Source organism: Dipodomys spectabilis, unplaced genomic scaffold, assembly GCF_019054845.1.
Source record: "Dipodomys spectabilis isolate Male_0828 unplaced genomic scaffold, ASM1905484v1 ptg000129l, whole genome shotgun sequence".
Taxonomy (NCBI): Eukaryota; Metazoa; Chordata; class Mammalia; order Rodentia; family Heteromyidae; genus Dipodomys; species Dipodomys spectabilis.
In genome coordinates, this window is record NW_024870806.1 from 1 (window position 1) to 6,624 (window position 6,624).

At 32.4% G+C, this 6,624-nt stretch overlaps 1 pseudogene; it reads right to left on the reverse strand.

Annotated features, from left to right (window-relative positions):
- Positions 1–3,130: 3,130 nt before the first annotated feature.
- On the reverse strand, positions 3,131–3,227 carry LOC122116271 (annotated as a pseudogene).
- Positions 3,228–6,624: the final 3,397 nt, after the last annotated feature.

Here is a 6,624-nt window from a genome sequence, read left to right on the forward strand (position 1 = left end):
AAATGACATGACAGAACACTGATAAATAAATACATTGCAACACAGTTAGCTCTCTTCAGCCTCACACGGTCCACATTGGCAAACAACATTGCAACAGCACACGCACACATATACACATACACACATGTGTGAACATGTACACACATATACTTGCATGCTAAATTCAGGGTTTAGTACAAAAAAGTACAAATAAAATATTAGTGATTAGGACAAACGTTAATTTGCCTTATTACAAAATAATACACAATCCATTTACCATGGGTGTTACATTTTACTTGCCTCACCACATGTGACCATTTAATTTATTTTAATTCATTCATTCATTCATTTGTTTGGTGCTAATACCAGGCTTGAACTCAGGGCCTGGCTCTGTCCCAGAATTTGTTGATTTTTTTGTTTTAGATTTCTCAAGCCTAGAATTTTACTGCTTGTCCCACAGCTCCATTTCTACCTTTTGCTGGTTACTTTCAAATCAGAAACTAATGGACTTTTTTTTTGCGTGGTCTGTTTTCAAACCACAATCCTCAGATTTCATCTTTCTGATTAGCAAGGATAAACACATGAGCCACTAGTGTGGCTTCTAGTTTTTCCTCTATAGCTATCTAATGCACATACTTAGATAGTAATTTAAAACTTAGAGTATAGAAGAAAGTTGTACAGTGATGATATTGTCCTGTCAGAAATTTAAGCTAGTAAATTTCTTCTTAAAACCATAAACAAAAATGCCATGATATAATATAAGGGAACTCACTATTGAACATATGAGCTTTAAGAGCTTTCTAATAGATCCATTGTTTGTTACCCAACATCTGTATAATGCAGTAGTAAAATAGAAGTCCTTTGTAGGAATACTTAATTACCTTGTTTTTAAAGACACTTGTTTTCATCTAAAAAAGTAGGCCTCTCTATTGTCTTCATGTGATTTTGATGATTGAAGGTGCTTAATGAGAAGTCAAAGTTCATTACTAACCCTTTGCTATCAATTACCTCTCATCTTTTCTTCTTGGAACATATAATGATAAAAGCAATAGTTCAGAATCAGCAAGCAATAGTTCAGATTCACACTTCCAGTGCAAGTGGATTACCAGTAATTAATCCTTGATACCATTTTCCACAAAGTTTTGTCCCAGATACAATCGGCCTGCCTTCTCTAGCTGCTTTGCTAGCCTGGACCTATTCCTTCACTTTACAGAAAAAGTGTGATTTAACTGATTTCAGTCAGATCTGTTACTAGAATTTTCAGAGATTTAGATTCTTGTCTGTAATTCGGTCAAAGCTATGTCTCTATATGTAGGCTATTAAAAATGTATGTTCTAATTTCAATAAATACATAAATTCTATTTCCATCTCTTGTAAAAAATAAAACTGTTTGCTCTATAAATTGATCAGAGGCATGGATTTTGTGGCTAGCTAGGTCATTGCACATCTGTCTCTCTCTTTCTCTCTGCCTTTCATGGTTCTCATAGATAATATGACTGCTCCATAATTATTCTAATTTATTTTGCTTTTACATTTTTGGTTGCATCATTTCACTTTCTGCTCTGCCATTTCCCAAATCATTTACATAGAAGGCATTATTTCATATTTTCTCATTCCTAGAATAAGCTGCACATGAGGACACCACTGGTCCTCATTTTCAGTCTATATACCTTTGAATATGGAGGAAAACCTTTCCTCTGCTCTCTATCAATTCCCTATTCTCCAGTTAGTATAATTTCGAAGAGTAAAAATGGAAAAAGAGAAAAAAAATCATGGTGAAATAACAGATGTAGAAATTTCACTGGATTTTTCTGACCAGTTCAACCAAAGTGAACTATTGGGGAATACATGTGTACCTCATTCCCACTGGTACTCAATGTCTCTGGTTAGGCAATTCTGATGTAGACAAGGAAAAAAATGAAAAAGTGAGGAATGGTAACATTTGCAAAAAAAAATGGAGAAGTATTCAAGCAAATTTTTGTTTGGGCTGCTGAAAATAATTGGCTTACTACAGTACAGAGACTACTTTCCAAAAAGAACACTCATGTGAATACTACGGATGATGATGAGTATAACTCTCTTCATCAGGAAGCCTACAGTGGACACTTTGACATTGTCCATGAATTGGTGGCTCAAGGCAGATATTCATGCAATAACTGTGAATGGCTGGGCACCCCTGCACAGTGCTTATATGTGGAATAATACCAGAGTGGCTTCTTTCTTAGTTCATCATGATGCAGATACCACTGCCCAAACTAAAGTCCTCTTGACCCCCTTGCATCTTGCTGGTTGAAATAGAAATAGCAAAGATATGCTGGATCTCCTTCTATTGAAGGATTATATGAAACCAGGTCTGAAGAACTTGGAAGAAGCTGCATTTGATATTGCCAAAAGGATAAATATGTATCACTACATCTTTGAAGTTGTGGAAGGCTGTAAAAATTGTTCTCCTAAGTAATAATGGTTTGGTTAAGTTTCTGAAATTTTAAAAATGCCAATCCATCTTTGTGTCCGTACAAAATATTTTCACAATACAAAGCAACGGCAATATCTTACTTTAAAAATTCATGGATTCCATCGTATTTTTCAAGTGAATTGCCTGACGTTGATGTCAAAATATATTCAAGATTTGTTTGTATACATCTATAATGATTTCTGCCGAGTTTGTGATTTTTTAAATCAGAAATCATTTTAACTTATCTGTTGAAATGAGTAGTACAGAAACTAAAGATATTTCTGGTGCTTGTCTGAAAAAAGTATATTTTAAAATAATCTGTATTTTGTTTGTACAATGTCCAAAATGTATTTCATTTGTTCCTGGATATAATACTTTGAATTCTACATTGTTTTATGATATATCGGTTCATTATTAAATGTGTTATTTCAGATAGCATTCCATATAGAAACAGATTAAGATTACTTTTTATCCTAGGCCTATATAGTATTTTATTTCTTTGGGATAAAATGACAATGATATCTAATTTGAGAAGTTTTGTAAAGATTATGCTATGTAAAGGCCTTTCTAAGTTGAGGATTTAGTACACTGATGTCAAACTAACTTTCAGATCAATGAATTACATTTATTGTTACATTTGCATTTGTGTAATCAATTTTTTAATAACTGTTTTTAATTTCTTGCATCTGAAGAATGAAAAATATGGAATACTTCACACATTTTCATATCATGCTTGTGCAAGTGCCATGTTAATCTCTATATTGTAATTTGGGTAAACGGGCTGCTGAAGCATGTAGTATCCTGTAAATTTAAGTAGTTAATGATGCAGTCTTTATACAGGCATATATCCTTGATTAACTCTTTGTAACTAGGAAACTTTATTGTTCCTAAAAATGCTATTGATCTTACTTCTCTAAAATTCTGTGTATATTGGAAAAAAACTTATATTGTTTGGTCGATTGCTCACATTTGCAATTTTTTTGTCAATGACTATTTTAAATATTTTTCATTTTAAATTTGATCATACTTTGAAGCCTTTATAGTTAGGTCCAAAGGTGATCCTTTTCAAGTACTTATTTATCAACTGAGTTAGCTTTGTGGAGCTAATGGATTCAAATTAAGCCTTGCTTAAGAGCTACTTGTAAACTTCTGCAGCTTAAAAGTTCCTAAATGAGGTCTTACTGGCACAAATGTCTACCTGACCCTTTACTATTCTTCCATGTAGCAACAGTCCAATCAGAATATCTTACCCTGACAGCCTAGATTTTCTTATTGGAACAAAACTAATCTTAGTTAAAAGAGATCATAGAGAGATGAACAGTTAAGATAGAATCGTTTAGACTAGGAGGTATTTTATCAAAAAATAATTGTTTTTATACCTAACATTTCAAAAGTGGCTAAAGCCAAAAAGGTGAAAAAATTTTCACATGCATGATTACTACTAATGTCCTGGCTAGTCTACCATCCAACCAGGAAGGAATTTACACTACTGCCTTTCATTCACCAAATATTTTCATAGTTAAAAGAGAAGTCTATATGTTTCTCCTCCATATTAGGCCTTAAATTGGTAATGTTTTAATCACAGTGTTTACTCTTGCCCCTAGGCTGTAAATCTACATATGGTAAAGCTTTAGGTTCAACTCTACCAAACACTGAGGTAGAAATAATGGAATAATACATTAAAACACAGTTGCCTTTGATACCCTAACCATAACAAAACATTGCAAAACATGTGCCTTTTTCTTATATTATATATAGTTATATATTTTATATTTATACATGCTGATATTTTATTTCACATATTGAAACTTACTAGAATTAATTGATAATTTGAAAAATAAATAGATATATATTACAATAAATAGATTGGAATATAAATAATAAGGTTTAGAATATACATATTAGAATATGAAAAGTATCAATGCAATGTCTTCTGTATAAACTTGTGATACGTTCTAAGTGTTCTTGGTCTTCAGAATTCACATTGTAAAAAAAAAAATGTTATTTTCCTCTAATCTGTAAAGGAATTTACTCTGCTGCTCTGTTATTATTTTAACTCACTGGTTCCAAAATGTTTTTCTCCATATTTCTGAAGCATTCCTACTGATTTTATGCAAATTTTGCTGATACGATGTCTAAAAGGTATTATTCTTCTGCAAGACACACATATCCTAGGATCCCAGGTCTCAGTTATCCGCATCATCAAGTAACAAGGGCAAGACTTCTCATCGAGGCCCATGCAACATGCCAACAGAAAGTAATTGAAAATCCATCTCAATTCCTGACGACACTGGAATTAGCAGTAAGCAATTGTGAAATGCAAGGCAATTTAAAATGAAATATGAGATCACAAAATCTGAAAGAAAGTACAGTAATTCAAACTTTCAATTTACAAATGACCAGCCCATATGAGTGAACAAGATCACAAATGTCACAAATTATTTTTAATACCTCTCTCCTAATAATTACTTAAAAATTTCAGTCCAACGTAAGTAGGCCAAAAAAATAGTTCCTAGAATGATAGATTCATAATTGGTCTACCAAGGTTAGGAAAATTTGACTAACAGGTCAAATATAATTCACAAAAACATTAATTGAGAAGATCGTTAATGCTCCAAAATACTGGTACTTCAGTAAAACTTGGTTCTGTAGTATATAAATGTTATCATTCACAAAGAAATGATAACCTATTTTTAATCTCCTGAAAACAGATTCCTGTTCAAATAATCTTTTAAAATCATATTCACCAAAGTAACAATTGACAAGTTGATGATAATTAGTGACATTACAATCATTTCAAGTTTAGGGTGCAAGTTACAATAGAGTTGATTTATTTACCCAGCACTAATGCCAAACAAGTTCAACCATTCATTAAAGTGTAGAAATAGTACCTCCCACCATTTGTGTTGTTCAGTAGGTGCCTTCCAGGAATGTGTTAAATAGATCAACCTCCCATAATTCAAACTCAAACACTAGCTAATAAAGTAAATTTCATCACTTAATAAGGTACATGTTAAAAAGTCACAAATAGTTGCCTTATCATATGTTCTTTTATGTTTTCCCTATCTGTCTAACATAGTAAGAAATATGACTTAAAGTCATGAATATGAGTACTCATCAGAGATGTGACAAACATAAAATCTGTCTTCTATTTCTCTCATATTCCTCTATAGTAGTAAATCATAGTAGTTTTCTTCTTTTTCCAAAACTTATAGGTAGTAGAAAATATTATCCTATGTAAAATAAAATAATCACAAGCCTTTTTACAAAGCCATTTCTAAAATTTGGTAGTTAGGAATATATTCTAAGCCATTTTTAAACTTTCTTGTTGACTAAAGATTAATCTTCCAAATGGATGAGAATAAAATCATGTCTTGGTGCTTCACGTCTCCAGTCTTGCAAATTGTTATTGCAGATGAATGAATTGTGGAAATATAAACTGACATCAGTTCAAGTATAAGCAGGATTGAAACTCCATGGAATGTATATAAACCTTTCAACTTATTAACAGACAGTTTAACAGAATGACTATCAGGAAGTTGAAACCAGAGAAGAAAGACATAGAATGAATGAAAAATGGAACGAGGGGCAAGTACAGCTAGAATACTCAATGTACACATATGATAAAGGAAGTAGTAAATCTGAAATAAATCTTGGAGAAGGGGTTGGCTGAGAATGATAGAAGGAGTCACTCTGATCCAGGAATATTGGACAATTTGATGGACATATTTATTGTAATACACTTGCACAACCTTTTGAGATTTAGTTTCAAAACACGAAACAAAAACACACAAAAAACACAAACAAACAGCAATCTCTAGAGAGGATGAATATGACGTCTCAAAATTTTAAATAGTTAATGAAGGGTAGTCTTGGGAAAAGCAAGCAAAGTTGTTCAAAGAGGGCAGTTTGGGGTATCAGAGAATTTTGAATAGATTTAAATAGATTGTCTAAAGTTAAGAATCACCAACATCTGCTGTAAATATTTTCTACTGTGAGTTCTCTTTGTCTGCAATGGATACTCCAGTGCTCAGCACGCTTGATAGCTTGTGAAGATAGAATGGAAGAAACAAATCAAGAACCCATTACTCCACTGGAGACAGAAGAGTTCTTTATGTTTTCTCTCCTCTCTCTTCACTACTCTTTCTTCATACTTTTAAGTCAAGTGATTTTGAATTATATCTTTCATT